At 44.0% G+C, this 17,654-nt stretch overlaps 1 long non-coding RNA gene across 1 annotated transcript in view; it reads right to left on the bottom strand.

Moving 5' to 3' along the window:
- The window catches only part of LOC127006150 (uncharacterized), a 46,454-nt gene extending 30,799 nt beyond the window's left edge, over positions 1–15,655 (bottom strand). The window contains exons 1-2 of the long non-coding RNA XR_007759102.1: positions 15,612–15,655; positions 10,868–10,980 (exon numbers count right to left, since the gene is read on the bottom strand). This is a non-coding gene — a long non-coding RNA (uncharacterized LOC127006150). The remainder of the gene's footprint in view (positions 1–10,867; positions 10,981–15,611) is intronic.
- Positions 15,656–17,654: the final 1,999 nt, after the last annotated feature.

Below are 17,654 nucleotides of genomic sequence, written 5' to 3'. Positions count from 1 at the left end.
AAGAGGAAGAAGAGAAAAAAAAATACGGAGACGATGATACTGATGAAAATAATGATTATCATGAAGAAAAACTAAGGAAAAAGAACAAAAAAAAAAGCTCTTGAAAGTGTTAAGGTTGACGTCTACAAAACACGGGCGGGGTTTACCATAAATCCACCTTAAGTTATTGAATTACCTAGTTTATAATCATGTATTCGTCATCATTCGGTCAGTTTTTATCGGCGTTTTCTAAAGAATATTCACAGAGGTATTTACCTACGGATGATCTCATAGGAATACAGTGACTACACAATTCAGTCAGTCTGTTTTGGGGGATGATTAAATAACGAACACTGACAGACAAACAGACGGATAACGACAAAAACACTAACAACCAACAACAACAACAGCATAAAGAAAAACAATAACATTCAACAACAACAGCAGCGACTGACCTACACTACACTAAACCCCCGCGTCGCCTTATTTCTCAAGTACAGTACTGAGGAAAAGTTAACTCGCTCCAGTCCGCCTTTTAAATTCCGCAGTGGACAGGTGGGATCGGAATCAGTCACGGCTCGGCAATGTGATCAGCTCCGCAGCGCCAGGCGACAAAAGGCTCGGCATAAAAAAGAGTGAGAGAACATTTTGTGATGGCGAGGTCGAGGTAAACAGGAGGTAGCCGGGCGACTCTTTCCCTTTTTGCCTTGTTTTCTGCTTTGATGGGTGAGCGTGAAATATAAATCCCTCTGTCACACCAACAACGATTTTCACTTCTCTTCTTTTCTCTCTTCTCTCTCTCTCTCTCTCTCTCTCTCTCTCTCTCTCTCTCTCTCTCTCTCTCTCTCTCTCTCTCTCTCTCTCTCTCTCTCTCTCTCTCACTCTCTCTCTCTCTCTCTCTCTCTCTCTCTCTCTCTCTCTCTCTCTCTCTCTCTCTCTCTCTCTCTCTCTCTCTCTCTCTCTCTCTCTCTCTCTCTCTCTCTCTCTCTCTCTCTCTCTCTGTCTCACTCTCACTCTCAAACTCAAACACATACTCTCACATACTCTCACACACACACACACACACACACACACACACACACACACATACACCGTCTGCAGCACCAAGGCCACACACGGGACACCAGCGCGGCCCGGCAGCCCACAGAGACGCTTGCTGCCCCTACACGCCACTCCCAACACTCGACAACGAGCAGAAAAGAGGAAAAACATGCTGGAGCCCTTCGCCTCAAAGCCCCTTAAGTCTTAGGGGGCGTCATCTTAGGGTCTATGATGACGCTGTATTTACTATTATTACTTTATCGTATGGATCAATTTCTATTATCATTTATTTCCGTTATTATTCTTATTTTTCTTAGTGTTGTTCTGACGAAATTTCATATATATATTTTATAATGCAAGTAATGTCGACCAGTCTTATGATCACCAATCCACCACACCCCGAAGATTCTTCACGTTCAAAATAACGTGCGCCAGTGCATATTCTCTCCAGCCTGTTAATGAGAAATGTCACTCATGGAACTAGTTATTACATTCATTCAACATATATTCTTTTTACAGGAGCACCAAATTACGGGATTCTTTATATTATTCCTAAAAAAGATGATAAGTCTGACTTTTCTCAAAGCTAAAAATAGTTTCTTTATATCTTCGTGTATGCGTGAGCATGTCGCGGGTCACAAGGGAAAATGGTGAACAGCAACACTCTACGGCTGCATTGGTGTTCTAGGCCCTTGGAGCTGCCGCGGAGGTGTCCCCAGTCCCCGGGGCTAATAATATACAACGCGTCCTACTCCGATAGTACGAGATCACTATAAACTACTCCAGAGTAGTCATTTTTTGGCAAACATATAACTTATTACAAGATGGCATGAGGTACCGGGACACACTCTTAAAAATGCAGGATGCCTCAAAATGAGTCCCGAGGGCCTGTAGTCAGCCCGGCACCTCAGTCCCGGAGCGTGGGTGAAGGTTGTGGAGGATTACTGGCGAGAATGTGAAATAGAGACATCACACAAAAAGTTAGTTAATTAGCCTGCTTAAGCTGATAAAAACTGTACTACACAACGGCTAGTTATTAAATAATAAATACTCTCTCTCTCTCTCTCTCTCTCTCTCTCTCTCTCTCTCTCTCTCTCTCTCTCTCTCTCTCTCTCTCTCTCTCTCTCTCTCTCTCTCTCTCTCTCTCTCTCTCTCTCTCTCTCTGTGTGTCAGAGAGAGAGAGAGAGAGAGAGAGAGAGAGAGAGAGAGAGAGAGAGAGAGATTTAAAAGGTATATCGAGGAAACGTTTATCTACACATTCCTCCGCGTGACAAGTGACGGCGCCGTTAAAAGTTGCACTGCCATAGTAAAACATTGCACACCGAAGTAAACCAACGCAATGCACGCGACACAACGCAGGGCACGGATCTTTTCCCTCCACGGTGCGTCATTACTATTCTTTATGACCACGGGGTGATGCAGGAAATAATAAATACAATTAATGAAATCCGTAATGAGGAGCAGGTGTCGGGCGTAATTATTAAATCATGAATAGCCGAGGCCCAGGTGAGGCAGGGGCAGGGGGGGGGGGGAGGCAGTGGGCAATGACCCTAGTGCCAAGTGGATGGTTCATTTTATTATGCAAGCCTGATTAACAAACACCTTTCGAATGAGTCAGCTGATGCATGACCTGGCTTAACCTAACCTGACCTAACCTGACCTAGCCTTACGAATGACTTTAGATATGACCCAACAAAACCTAGCCTAACCCACACTTATGAATGACCTTAGATATGACCCAACGAGACCTAACCTAACCTAACCCACCTGTACGACTATAAGATGATAACCAAACATGACCCAGTGTGACCTAACTTGACCTAACCTAACCCCCCTTACAAATGAGGCTTGGAGGATGACCCAACATGATCTAACCTAACCTAACCTAACCTAACCTAACCCCCCCTTACAAATGAGGCTTGGAGGATGACCCAACATGATCTAACCTCACCTAACCTAACCCACCCCTACGATTAACTTTGGATCTGACCCAACAAGACCTAACCTTACCTAACCTGATCCACCCTTAAGAATGACCTTAGATGATGACCCAACATGATGTAACCTTGATGTAACCGAATAAGGCTTAGAAAATGACCCAACATGACCCAGTAGAACGTAGCCTGACCTAACCTAACCTGCCCTTACGAATAAAGTTTAAACGATGACCCAGTATGACTTAAACCTCACCTAACCTAAACCACCCTTACGAATGAGGCGTATAGGATGATCCAACATGACCTAACCTTGCTTAACCAAACCTACCCTTAGGAAACACTCGGATAAACTAACGTAACCCTACCTGACTCTAACCTAACCTTATGATCGGGAATGAACTCACACACACACCTACTACTACTACTACTACTACTACTACTACAACTACAACTACTACTACTACTACTACTACTACTATCTAACTGTCTAACCAAAATGCACTACCTCTTCTACTATCACGAGATCTCAAACACTACTACTACTACTACTACTACTACTTCTTCTACTACTACTAATGATTCTATTCCTACCAAACCTACCCTAAGGAAACACTCAGATAAACTAGCGTAACCCTACCTGATTCTAACCTAGCCTTATGATCGGGAATATGACGGAGTTTATGACCTTTGACGCGGCTGAAGTGCTTCGAGTAACACATTAAACATAACCATTTACTTTAAAAAAAAAAATCATATGAAGAAGCCATTTTCATTATTTTGGGGATAAATGTGAATAACCTTAACCAGCTTATTTTGGCTTTCCTTTGTTTTCATGTGAATCAAAGACCCTAAAAAGATAACACATATATGGGGTGGCCACTTTATATAAATACATCAACATTATTCATTTTTACTATTTTTTCCAGTGCCATTATTATTACTGTTGTGAAATCTGCAGAGCGGGAGGCCACAGTCGAGGGTTGCATGCGGGCTGGCCATGAATATAGCAACTCCATCCTTCTCCTCCTCCTCCTTCGTGGTCACACAACAACAGGCCACCGGGACCCACGGCGGCCTCTGGCACACCGCCACGGCCATTCAGCATCAGACCCCCGTTGGTTGGGTGCCAATTCAGAAAACATGTACCGCTTGTTCCGGGATTTTTGTTTTGTAGCTGAATTAAGAATACATATTTAGCAAAAGTGGTAACGGAGAGTGCTTTTAGTTACCGCCGTGTTTGTTCGTTTCCCTGAAAACCCGAGAAGCGAGAAGCAATATGACAGAGCGACAGATCGGTGCCACAATGGGTTTTCGCGGAATGAGACTTTTGTCACTCGGAAAGAGATCAGCGTCCTTCATTTGCGTCGCGTGTGTCATGGCGGAGAGAGGTATTAACGACGAAAACGAGTGAAGGGTTGTCGGGGACGACGGGGAAGGAAGATATTAGTCTCTCTCTCTCTCTCTCTCTCTCTCTCTCTCTCTCTCTCTCTCTCTCTCTCTCTCTCTCTCTCTCTCTCTCTCTCTCTCTCTCTCTCTCTCTCTCTCTCTCACACACACACACACACACACACACACACACACACACACACACACACACACACAAGATTACCTGTTAGGATGACATATTCGCCGCACCTCGAAGTAATTTTCCGGCGCGGGTCATGTAACCACATTATAATCTTCATTTCTCGCTTCATTAGGGAGGAGGCAGGAGGAGCCGCGGCTACGCGAGACTTTTCTACGTCTTGCCTTGAGGATATGCGTGTTCTCCTCCTCCTAAGCATCACCAGCACACAAGGGCGGAGCGAAAGGGAGCTCTTGGTTTATTCACAGAGTAAGGAAGTATGTAACTTTGTATAACTATGATGAATGATGTTGAAAGCTGACACACACACACACACACACACACACACACACACACACACACACACACACACACACACACACACACACACATACACACACCACTCCATAGCTCAGTGGATACCATCCTGGCCTGTCAGCAGCCTGAGGTTAGAGTCGCGCTCAGACCACTAAAGGTTTTTCGCTGACATAAGAACATAAGAACATAAGAACACAGGAGTCTACAAGAGGCCGGTAGGCCTGTACTAGGCAGCTCCTTTGACCCTAAGCTCCCGTGTATCTAACCCCACGTAATATCGCTGTCCATGAATTTATCTAGTCTGACTGACAGGAGCGGCTACTGTCCCCTCTTGAGCAAGGCGGATATGGGGTGTTGTGGATGAGGCCCCAACAGTACCCTGGTACAGGGATCAGTCCTCTCAGCTCAAAAGAGCTATTTTCAGAAGGATACTGCTTGGCGATCACGAGTCCAGCACGTCACCAGACCGTGGCTGAATGACATACTGAACCGGGCAGCCGCAGCGGCCGCACAACAATAGCAGAATGATAAGCCTCAGAGTAATCGCGAAGACCTAAATTTCCAGTGCATATCAAAGAGTGATCATCAAGACCCAAGTCTCCTTTGCATATTAGAGCGCTACTCACTGGCTTTGACTCTGAAGGGACATTGATGCCATTTTTAGCAGCGGGGATAACGTGTGAATAAGAGAAGGGCGTTTGCGGCAAATCTATCGTCACTTTCCCTGGGCCACAAGGGGATACAAGGGACTTGCAGAAGAGTAGGTAAAACGACTTAGCTTAATCTAAGGTAAATGCAAATGAATGTATAAATATATTCAGTCATAAGCGACTGTGCCATAAGAGGCTTAATAAGAATTTCATTGACAGTAAAAGTAAATGAAAGTTTCCCAAAAATACACAAAGACGATTTGACTTGCGGAAAACAATTAGTAACTGTCGTCGGCAAATGCTGCTCAGGAAAACTCAACATGCTGTAAAAAAAGAAAAATATAGCGTTACGACAAACGGTATAAAAAAAATTGATATCACGCTCAGCAGTGTCTCTGAAAGCAGGAAAGCCACAGGCGTGTTAAAAATTGTCTGTCAAAACATAAAACGACAAAATAATCCCAAGTGTCTTTTGAAGGAGCAAACGTTAAACACACACACACACACACACACACACACACACACACACACACACACACACACACACACACACACACACACACATACACACACACCTTTTGTCGAGGAAATAATGGCGGGCTGGAAGACGGAGCAAAATGAAAATGGTAAACATTCAGCCAGGTACAGAGCCTCGAGCTGACATTATCGACCCAGGGCTCTTCCGTCTGGAGGAGGAGGAGGAGGAGGAGGAAGAGGAGGAGGAGAAGGAGGAAAAAGAAGAACGACGCATTAGATAAAACAGAGATGGATGCATGGTACCGGAAATGACTTCATCAATATCTTACTCTTCTGTCTCCTTTTTCTCATGCACTCTGTCCCCATTCATCCATTAATCCACCTTTCTCTCTATATCTATCTATCTATCTATTTTTACCCTTCTGACTATCTGTCTGTCTATACACCCACCTCTACTTATACCTCTCTTTACAGTTCCATATATAGCCCGAACTCCTACAACAACAAAAAATTTCACTCATCCTTTCTTCCCCTCTTGGTTTCCCTCAACGCTCCCCTCATCCCTTCTTTCACCGACCTGCCTCCCTTCCCTTCCCTCCGTCCCTTCCCGTTCATCCAGCTGTGGGCCATAGCGGGGGATGTAAACGCTTTTTCCACAGTTTCAGAAGACACCATTTCCTGCATCTCTGGTATCGGAAAAGATTAATAATGACCTGCCGGAAATTTGTTGCTTTACATGAGAAGTGCAGAGAGAAGGAGGAAGAGGAGTAGGCAGAGGAGGAGGAGGAAGAGAAGTGAGTGAGAAGTGGTAGGACAGGAGGAGAAAGAGGAGGAGGAGGAGGAGGAGGAGGATGAGGCGAAAAAGGAGAACGTAAGGAAAGAGGTAAAGGTGAGAAAAGGCAAAGGAAGGAAAGGATGTGAAGGAGGGGAAGGAGGACAGGGAGAGGGAAGGGAATTCAAAGAAAAAGTTAACTTTTTTATTTACGCGAAAGGGACGACCCTGATAGGAATGTCTGTGCGTGTGTGTGTGTGTGTGTGTGTGTGTGTGTGTGTGTCATAACGTAGGTCCGCATCCTTTCTTGCCTTTTAGTTTACTTAGTACAGCCAAAATATACTTGCCCGCGTCACCAACAAACTGGAGCCGACTGCTTAAACTCATGAGATTGCTTACACACTTAATATACAGTATCGGGCCGGCACACAGCGGAGAAACAAAACAACCAATCATCCATCGCTCTACTCACTTCCTTGTTGTCCTTGCTACCAACACTATACGCTAAATCACCATGACAAGCAGACTTTCACCTTTTCCTTGTCCATCCTCCCTCCACCTCTTCATCTCCCTCAGAACCGCTGCCGCAAAACACCATTACCCTCAAACACAGCTTACGCGCCTTTTAAGTGAATAAGCCTCGACAGACCTTCACTTTCCCGGCTTAAAATAGTTCCATAGAAAGGGAGGTGAAACGACAGACGAAAGGCGAGCCGAGGAAAGCTGAAACGATAAGGGAACGCGTGTGTGGGTGGTGGTGGTGGTTGGAGGGGGGAGGGGGGAGGTAATGGAAATATATTTTGTGTTCAGCGTAGGCAGCAGCTCCCCGCACGCCGCCGACACGATAAGGCTTAGAAATGAGAGGTTCTGTTAATACCATACCGTAGCATCGAGCCGGGATAGTGACGTGAAGGGAAGGGATGCAGAAACACACCAACAACACCGATAACAACAACCCTGACGAGCGTGAAGCCCTGGCTAGTAAACACGTCATAAACGATATGCATATATAAATACAGAGAGAGAGAGAGAGAGAGAGAGAGAGAGAGAGAGAGAGAGAGAGAGAGAGAGAGAGAGAGAGAGAGAGATTGTATTCGGAGGTGCGTGCTGACATTTAATACTTTCTTGTGTGTAGCTGATATACAGGGATTAGTTTTCCGCTTACGACATCATGCTGGCGGGCTGTGAAAGACTAATTGATTACCGAGTTGCTGGTTAAACTACGGCCAAGCAATTTCAAGCCGAGACACAGATCAATAAAATCCTTCATTCAACTAAAATCTCAATTGAAACCTTTTATATCTAATCGGCAATATCAGCTTCCTCAGAATTGACAGTGGTGTTTCGTCGCCGCCAAATCTTTCCCTCTCCCACATGTTAACTCTGTAGAGGGAGCGCGGCGTTTTGCATGCTCCCGAAGACCAATTTCAGGTGTTTCACGTTCCGAGACATCCCCTGATTGTCCCATTAACCACATGTAATTAGTCTTCCTTTTCTCTCGCTTCACTAGGAGAACAGTATACTCTTATTATTCTGGACCAATGCTCTTTTTCTTTGGTTCCAATACTTTTTATGGTCGTTTAGTTTTACAGCTGTTCTTTATACGTCTTTTTTTGTGAATGATGACAACTTCCTTAGTGTTGTGGTTACCCTTTTAGTTCCGTTTCTTTTTAATATCCTTCATAGTCGTGTTTTCCTTCCACAACCAAGTTTTTTTTTTTTTACAACAAAGGAGACAGCTCAAGGGCACACAAAAAAAAGGAAACAATAAAAAAAAAGGCCCGCTACTCGCTGCTCCCAAAAAGAATCTGAAGAGGTGGCCGAAAGAGAGGTCAAATAAGTGGTCGAAAAGCACCACAAGCTGTTCTGGGTATCTTTCAAATACAGCATCACTATATTTTTATTTATTTTTTAGATCAGGTAGAAGCCGGGATGGCAAGCGTGGGCACGAGGCCGCGGCATCATCCATCCCCTCGTAAGCACTAAAAGCGGCTTATCGTCCCTTCGTGTTGCCTTGACCGACCACTTTTTTAGACACTCAGTCCACAGCAACTTCATACATTTATTCATTTTCTCGCTACAGACGGTGGTCGTAATATGTATCAGCAGGAGTTTCTTTCAGCCAACTTTTAAATCACTTTACGCTCCCGCTATCCAAACATATATAAACTTTTATCGGAGAGGATGAACCTGAAGCAAAAAAATAGTTGATTCAGTGTTGGTCATCGTCGTCGCTGGAGAGTATATAATCTCACAAGCACGCGTCTGTGTAACGAGGCATTTTAGTAAGTTCGTGAAAAGAGTAAAGTTTTCAACACATGTCCTTTCAAAGAAGCAAAGGATAACGTACACGAACTCGAAGACATTTCACGAAGAGTGCAGCATCTTTGGACAGGCTCTCACTGGCTGCTGCTGATAGTGTGCAGTTTTAAAGATTGTTTATATAAGTTTGGGTCACGCAATCCACCTCTCTGAGAGCTCGAAAGCGTGATTCATGGAACAGATATAAACCACACATAACACTTCCATCATGTTGACTATTAAATAAAGATAACTTCTGTCTTATTGCTAGTGATGATCAAAGCTATAGGTTCTTCTGAAGAGGCTGACTTCGTTATACCACAGCGTTAGAAAGTAGCACCTTTTAGCATAATAGGATCTGGAAAGCGGGTTCGTTGGTCAAATCTTTGTCAGTGAAAGTAGATCAGTGGAGGTTCTGTGGAAGGAGAAGCGACACCATTCTGGGCGGGAAAGTTGGAAAGTTTCGTTTAGTCGGCGCAACATTTGTGGTCATAATAATTATGCCGGAGAGACAGGAGGGGAAGGAATTATAGGAGAAGGGAACAGACCCCAAGAGACGGGACACAACCCCCGATTAATACCTGGTACCCATTCACTGCTGGGTGAACAGGGACGTGGGGTATCGGAAAAGCCGCCCATTTTTTCCACTCCACCCGGGAATCGAACCCGGGCTCTCTCGGTTGTGAGCCGAGTGTGCTAACCACTGCACCACGAAGCCCCCCTCAGGGACGATGGAACTAAGCTCGGCGACGGTAAGTTATCATGGAACATATTTACATACTGATAAAGTTGTGTAAATAGATAAAAAAAAAATCCAGTTATCAGTAAACCATCATGGAGCATATGTACATGCTGATAAAGTTGTGTAAATAGATAAAAAAAAATCCAGTTATCAGTAAACCCCCAAGAAAAATGAACACGCGAAAAAAGTAAAAGTTGGAAAGTTTCGTTTAGTCGGCGCAACATCTGTGGTCATATGCCGGAGAGAGACAGGAGGGGGAAGGAATTATAGGAGAAGGAAACAGATCCCAGGAGACGGGACACAACCCCCGATTAATACCTGGTACCCATTCACTGCTGGGTGGACAGGGGCGTAAGGTATCGGAAAAGCCGCCCATATTTTTTCACTCCGTCCGGGAATCGAACCCGGGCTCTCTCGATTGTAAGCCGAGTGTGCTAACCATTGCACCACGAAGCCCCCGACGAACAAGCGATAATTAGGAATAACGACTTATGTGACATGAGGAAAACGAAAAAGAACTTATTACAGATCATTACAGTCGCCGCCACACACTGCACCGCCAAGACCGACCTGAAACCAAGTTTAACAATTTTCAATAATAGGCGGCGGAGTAATTGGCAATGGAACAAGGGCTACACGAAGCAAAGATTATGATGTGTATAAACAAGTAAACAGGTAGCATCGTAATTGGCAAGGGGAGAAAGGTATCATTTTTAGAGACAGGTGACCCAACCAATAAGGAGTCAAAATTTTACACTTTTTCATAATATGTGGCGTAGTAATTAGTATTAGAACAAGGGCTGCACGAAGCAAAGATCATAATGTGTATAAACAAGTAAACAGGTAGCACCGTAATTAACAAGGGGAGAAAGGTGTCATTCTTTTCAGAGTCTGGTGACCCAACCAATAAAGAGTCAAATTTTTACACTTTCTCATAATAGGTGGCGTGGTAATAAGTAGTATTAGAACAAGGGTTGCACGAATTAAAAAATCATTATGTACATAAATAAGTAGGATCCTTATTACCAATGGAACAAGGGCGCCAAACCCAATTAACGAGGGTTCCGAGAAACAAAAAACTCGTACCTCATCTCGGAGAAGCCGCACCAGCTCCCTTTCATCGCCAAGAAAAACTGAGGGAGGCGAGCATGTTGCACCTCCACCACGCAATACGTTTCCACAGTGACGCCATAACGCTCCTGTAGAGAGAGAAAAAATCGCATCAGAGGTGGAGGCCTTGGTCACTACTATGGTCCACATCCACACACGGGTTCCAAGTAGTAATGTGAAAAGTAATAACAAAATAAAATTAAAAAAATCGCTCAGTAAAGTGACCCACACACTAAACATTCACAGACAATGTTTCAAGTAGCACTGTGAAGAAATGAAGTGTGTAGGAAAAAATATCAGAAGAAAACCTTGCATTATGGGTAGATGTCTCACTCCGTATAACAGTCCAAACATTAATAATCATGTTGGTATCCCTGCGTGTGTTTGGTGTGGCTTCACTTGCCTGAATCAAGTGAGCGGGACTCGTAAATGAAGCAGTAGAATTTGAGCTGGCACAGTAACGCTTCATGAAACACACAGGTGGAGTCTTAGTCGAAGTAACTTGATCTGTGTTGTATGTAGCACTATAATATTGTCGTGTTTGGGTGATGAGAATATGCTTTAACACTTCACACACACGTGAATAGTTAAAATTTCGTCCATTTAGGAGACAGTATGATAAACACTTTACGTTATTGTTAAGACTTTAGCTTTCTTACCAGCAATGCTTTTAGCGTTGCAATTTGAAGTTGTTTTTTTCAGATGCCCACAGCTTGTCCATGAGAGAAAAGACACGTTCAGTGGAAACATTAGTTCCAGGATGGCACATTATGAACTGAACTATATCTGACATGCGTTGATGGTTGATGTTTTTTTCTTTGACATACGGGAATACATCTACCCACCGCAGTTACGGATATCATTGAACATTATTCCTTTATAATTTGTCAGAGTAAAGCTTAAACAAGTGGCACTCAAATATTTAACTCCGTTAATATTATGGTGATATCTGATATCTCAGTGTCTCCCTCTCTATCTCTCCCTTACGGGGGTCCTGTCCTGCTGCCCCCCCTACAGAGCTGAGGTGGTGCACGCGATCGCACATTTACCAACCCTGCCGAGATTACCGGGGTGCTCTGTGTGAAACTCGTCGGACCCCACTGTAACGATACTTTTTTGAGTGTGTGTACATAGGTGCAGCACTTACAAATGAAATGGCCCACACGTAACACTTACCCGCAAGGCTTTATGGAGTTAATGAATAGTAGAAGCCGCAGCAGCATTGCGTCTTAGGCGGTAACATACGTAGCACATTCAAATGACCAAAAAACATACTGATGCCAAAGTCTTCCAGTGTAGTCACCTCCTCACAGCCCAGTATCAAGAATTGTTACAGTATATCCTAACATTTTGCATTCATAAATTACTCTTGTTTCTTTACTGCAGTTTTGTTAGTTTGTTTTTGTCTTGAGACGCCCCCTCGTTAAAAGAAAAAAAATATTTACACACACAAGTATCCTCCTTTCACCTTTATAATATTCCTTTCTCGGCAACTTGTTATTTTCATTCACAAAACCTCCCTTTCATCAGCCTCTCGACCCTTTATAATACCTTTTGTTACTATGGTCACCTTTGTTGTCACCAATACTTCACACACACACACACACACACACACACACACACACACACAGTAATCGTTTAAATCATATCCGTTCGTCCTTTATTATATTCCTTCCTCGACTGTTCATTCCCTCGCTCTTCATTTCTGGACGTCCCTTAATTTCACTTCCCAACATGCAAACGGTTCTAATTAGTCCACACTCCGACGCTCACCTCTTCCCATAACCCCTGATTCACCAACACGTTGTAATAATTTCCCATCCTCTCACCCATCTTTACGCTTTATTCAGCTATTCCTGTAATCGCACGCCGTTCTCTCGCGCGACAGGATTCCTTAATACATCTAGTGCTTTGGTGCAAGTGTCCATTCAGTGCAGATATCCCGTTTTCTCCTGCCATTCACACGTTTTCCTTTCTCTCTCTCCCCGTGCGTGGCCCAGGAGGTTATGGTGATGGCGTGTAATCTGTTGGTGAGTGGCTTGGCGAGCAGGGGCGAGCTGAGGCGGGTTGAGAGCCAAGACGAGCTGACACACGCACTAACGACACGATGATGAAGACCCGGGGTGATCAGAGAGAGAGAGAGAGAGAGAGAGACCATGTTACCTCATCATACCATTCTGACTCAAGCGGATTAGAGCCTGTATATCTACGAGTCTGAGGCAAGGGAAGAGAAGAGGCGAATTAATGTATTGTATTGATTTAGGTAGAAAAGACAGCGGCACAACAGCTAGGGTCATATGCCACCGGGAAAGTTTGGGACAGGTAAATGAGTGTAGGGAGGGGATGTTTGCGGGGGGAAATGTCCAGAGGGGAATGTATCCAGGGGGGAACGTGTCCAGGGGGGAATGTGTCCAGGGGGAATGTCTCAGGGGGGAGAATGTCAGGGGGGGAAAGTGTCCAAGGGGGAATCTGGCCGGCACCCATATCTACACACCACATACAAACCAACTATTTGCTTCACGACCTGAGCCTGAGTATATAGGATGTAGCGTGTGTGTACTTGCGCCAAAAGCTCTCCAGTTAGTCAGCTTTGTTTCCTCACCAAATTTGAGTATTTCGAGATCAAAGTTATATTATATGCATTATATGAACAATGGTGAATATCTCCTCATTCATTTACTCATTTACTGGTGCCTTAATTTGAGTTGTCTTAGCAAATTTCAACAAGACATCATGATTAATAATAATAAACTAGCAATGGAAGGAAGGAAGGAAGGAAGGAGGGAAGGAAACAGCTGCTCAAGTGTTAAGTTTCCCTCCTCCTCCTCCTCCTCCTCCTCCTCTTCTTCCTCCTCCTCCTTAACCCATTTCTTCCGGCATTCAGTACGTGCGTGTGTGTGTGTGTGTGTGTGTGTGTGTGTATTATCATGATTAATAAAAATAAACAAGCGATGGTTGATGATAAAAGTACCTTATTGAAATCCGTAAATGCGACTCTTCTAAAAAGCTGAGCGGGAAATGTTGACGTATTCGTTGAAGTTTGTTCACTGCCTCAAATAGTGTGACAAGTGAGATTAGAGTTTAATGGTCAGCGATGTCAAAGATTAAGGTCAACGATCCCCCCCTCCCCCCCCACACACACACATACACACACCAACAAACGAATCCAAACGAGATTAACTTTTCCCCGACTGAAAAGCTTTTGTTTTGTCTCTATTCGGCGTAGTACACGTCATGCATACTTAAACAGAGGCTGAAAAAAAAGAACTTCAAAGGTCTTCAGGAAACCCGATATTTGTATGTACGAGAACAAATACACGACACAACATTACTCAAACTTGTGAAGATATGGAAAAGTTGGAATGGAAACCCAGTCGTCTTCTAATCTGCTGTGTAAAAGAATGATATATAAAGTAAACAAAATCTAGATACCCGTGGTGCTGGTTCAAGAGACAGAGGAGGGTGTGGGGTGAGGGGGTGAGGGGATGGGACTATATAGAGGCAGACAATTAAGGAGAGTGACAACATAGGACGCGGGGAAGCGGAAGAGGCTGTGAGGGTTGCAGAAAAAAAATCAGACCTTTGATCAGAGACAACTTGTAGGACTTCGCATTCTGGGCTTGATAGTGATGAAGCCTAGAAGACATCGATGAAATGAGAGAGAGAGAGAGAGAGAGAGAGAGAGAGAGAGAGAGAGAGAGAGAGAGAGAGAGCAATCAATCAGCCACTCATCCAGTTACGAAGAAAAGAGAATCCCTAGTAATCACCCATAGTTTGTAATCTCGGCCCCTAGTTGAAGCTTCTCGCTGCTTCGATGCTTTGTTTCCCTTTACTCGTCAATGAGCAAGCGCCCTGCAAACAACCCTTGACCCATCACCCAAAGCTGAGTAACGACATCCATATCACCGCGGCACACATTTCAGTTGTTTCCCAATAACAAAAGTATTTCAAAAGGAGTTGTAAACAATCAATTTCGGACGGTGAAACAAGTGGTCACCTGTTTGTCGGATCGAACCGCTCCTTTCACTTTCAATTTAACCCACCGGGCCAAGTAGTGTAACCATTTCTAGTGTCAACAGATACCTCTTACTTCCCAACAACGAAAGTATTACATAAGAAAAAGTAAACAATCAAAGCCTGGACAATGAAACAATTAGTGCACTCATTTTTGTCGTGTTATTAGTCTCCTCTCACCATCGAATTTTTTTTTTTTGTTTTTTTTGGGGGGGAGACTGAGAAGGGGGAAGAAATAAAATGTTAGAGTAAAAAGGTAACGGACAGGTATAGAAAGCTCGGGAAAAGAGGCAACAGCGGCTGAGAAAAAAAGGGTCGTATTATATTTCATTGGCCAAAAACACCTATTTCACAAGGCTTTCGTAGTTGTGGGCATTTCCAGGGGTAGTTTTATGACCCTGGTGGTAGTTTGACCCTTTCTCTGTACCATGAAGCTAAGGAAACACTCATCAGAACCCGACTGACCCCCTCTCTGACCTGTAGAAATAGCTGATGTGAGGAGCGAAAGTGTCTTGTAATACCAACTAAAGAGGAAGAGGAGAAAATGGTGATATTGAAGGTTATTGGCAAGAAAAATGAGGTAGTAATGTTGTTATTTAGAAACCGAGCCAAGTTGTGTAACCTCATCTCTATGGTCTCCCAGCAGCCCTACATCCTGGGAGTGTGCACAGTTTAATAACAGCCAATGTCTTACGGTCTAACTAACCTGCCGGGACAAGGTAGACGGCTGAGCGGGCAACACACACCTTCCCGTCACACACACCTATTCAACACTAAAATATAACTTGTTGGCGGTATCTGGCAACTCATCCTCCATTCCTGCTACGGGATTCTCCTTATTATATTCTTGTTTATTATTGTTATATTGCCAGTAGTTTACGAATTGTGTGTTGCATTACTTTAATTTTTATCATTATTATAAGTTACTATTATTAACATTTTGCGCGTCAGGATTCACATTGCACATTGCCCCAGTACAGCATAGTAGGCTACCGGATGACGTTAGCACAGCAAATAAGTAAAGATAAAGCACATCCTAATATTATTGTGAGATGAAGATGGAGGCTCATCAGCTAACGCATTATGTCTAACCTTCTCATCCCTCTACTGTGTAATGAAGCGCTTTCGTTACGTCTGAGTAAACTAAGAAACATCAACCGTTGGCTGTGGTTTCCATGGCAACAGTACCTTCCCGCAGCACCCGAGTGAAAGAAAATGGACCACGGAGACGGAAAACAATTATGCTACTAATTATTTTCTGCGGGGCTCCGTACATAGTTCATAGCTGCTTGTCTGTGTTACATACACGAAGAAATTACCTCATCAGACTTATGCTTTTTCTTGTTAGCGTGGAGGAACACTCCCTCAAGTTAATTATGTGAGACAAGAAAAGTGTGCGGGGCGTTCTCCCTTTCGTAACCAGAAGGCAGGGCTCAGTTGAATCATTTTTATCGTAAGGAACCCTGATACAATGCAACAAGGCTGAGTTGTAAATCCCTGTAATAACATAAAGAACAGGAAGGGCAGAAGCAGAACATCCTCCATAATCTTCTCTCGAGTCTGTAGTTACGCAGCCTCTGCCGGAGAGCCTTGTGTTCAGCGGCCCTAAAGATGCAGACTGACTAAAGTTAAGGTGGTGGGTCATTGACTGTCCTCGAGATCGTGAATGTGCTGCACGCAATGGGAGGTAGGAAGCCGCGAGACTACTGTTGGTGAGTTTCATAATTGCTTTTTCTATCGTCTAAAAAGAGTATAATGTTTCAAGGAAGAAGTACCAAGACACCTCTGGATATGAACGTATTATTTTGGGGGTTGCCTTCTATTTAAATTGTGGATGCGACGCGTTACGGAGTTTCATTTTTTAGGCCGTGGTCTGTCTCCACCGTAAAAAGTGGATGTGGATGAGAATTTTTCATTCTTAACTACGAATGCGGGGATGCGGGGAACTCCACTGCAGGCCGGGTTTGGAAAAAAAAAAAGGAGCAAATGTCCATCACAGCAGCGAACAGTCGGTCTCCTTGGATACGTGAGGTCAAATTGGAAAACTTGAAAATGTAATAACATGTAGGAAGGAAGTTTGAGACCAAAAATCTTCAACGGTACATAGTTTAAAGTTTTGTAAGAGGCATAAGTAAAGTGTTCACGACTGGCTTTTTTTTTTTTACGTCTTCGCCAATAGCACCGGTAGGCTTTTCTTCAGGGGCCTGGTGGTTGGCCCAAGCCCATCATGGCGCAGGCAATTTTTATAGTGGCGCCATTTATTCTTGGCTCATGCTGCCCCCCGGAACTCATTCTTGATTCACTTGGACGGTTTCTTTTAGAGTCCGGGTTGATGGGTGGTCTTCAGGACAGCATGTGGGTAGTCTTAGGCCACTCGACGGTAACTGAAAAATCCCCGGTGGTAGCGTGGGGATTCGAACCCGCATCGTCAAGCACGCGGTGAATGCAGGGTCCGTGCGCTAACCATTCAGCCAGAAATTACCCAGAAAATAACAATATTCGGTTAAGGGAGAGAGAGAGAGAGAGAGAGAGAGAGAGAGAGAGAGAGAGAGAGAGGAAAATACCAGATCTCCTTATTGGATCCCATACTGACGATCAGATTTGATTGGGTACAGTCAGACGTTCGAAAATCTTATTCAAAACATTTTCAAGTTATCGAAAGTCGAACTTTTGAAAATACATAAGCTGGTTATTTTTTTTATGATTTGGTCACCCTCTAAAGTGTTTCCAGAAGAATAGAGACGTATTT

The sequence above is a fragment of the Eriocheir sinensis genome, chromosome 32 (genome assembly GCF_024679095.1).
Source record: "Eriocheir sinensis breed Jianghai 21 chromosome 32, ASM2467909v1, whole genome shotgun sequence".
Classification (NCBI taxonomy): Eukaryota; Metazoa; Arthropoda; class Malacostraca; order Decapoda; family Varunidae; genus Eriocheir; species Eriocheir sinensis.
Note: the sequence above shows the minus strand (reverse complement) of the source record. Positions and strands in the feature narration are given on the sequence as shown.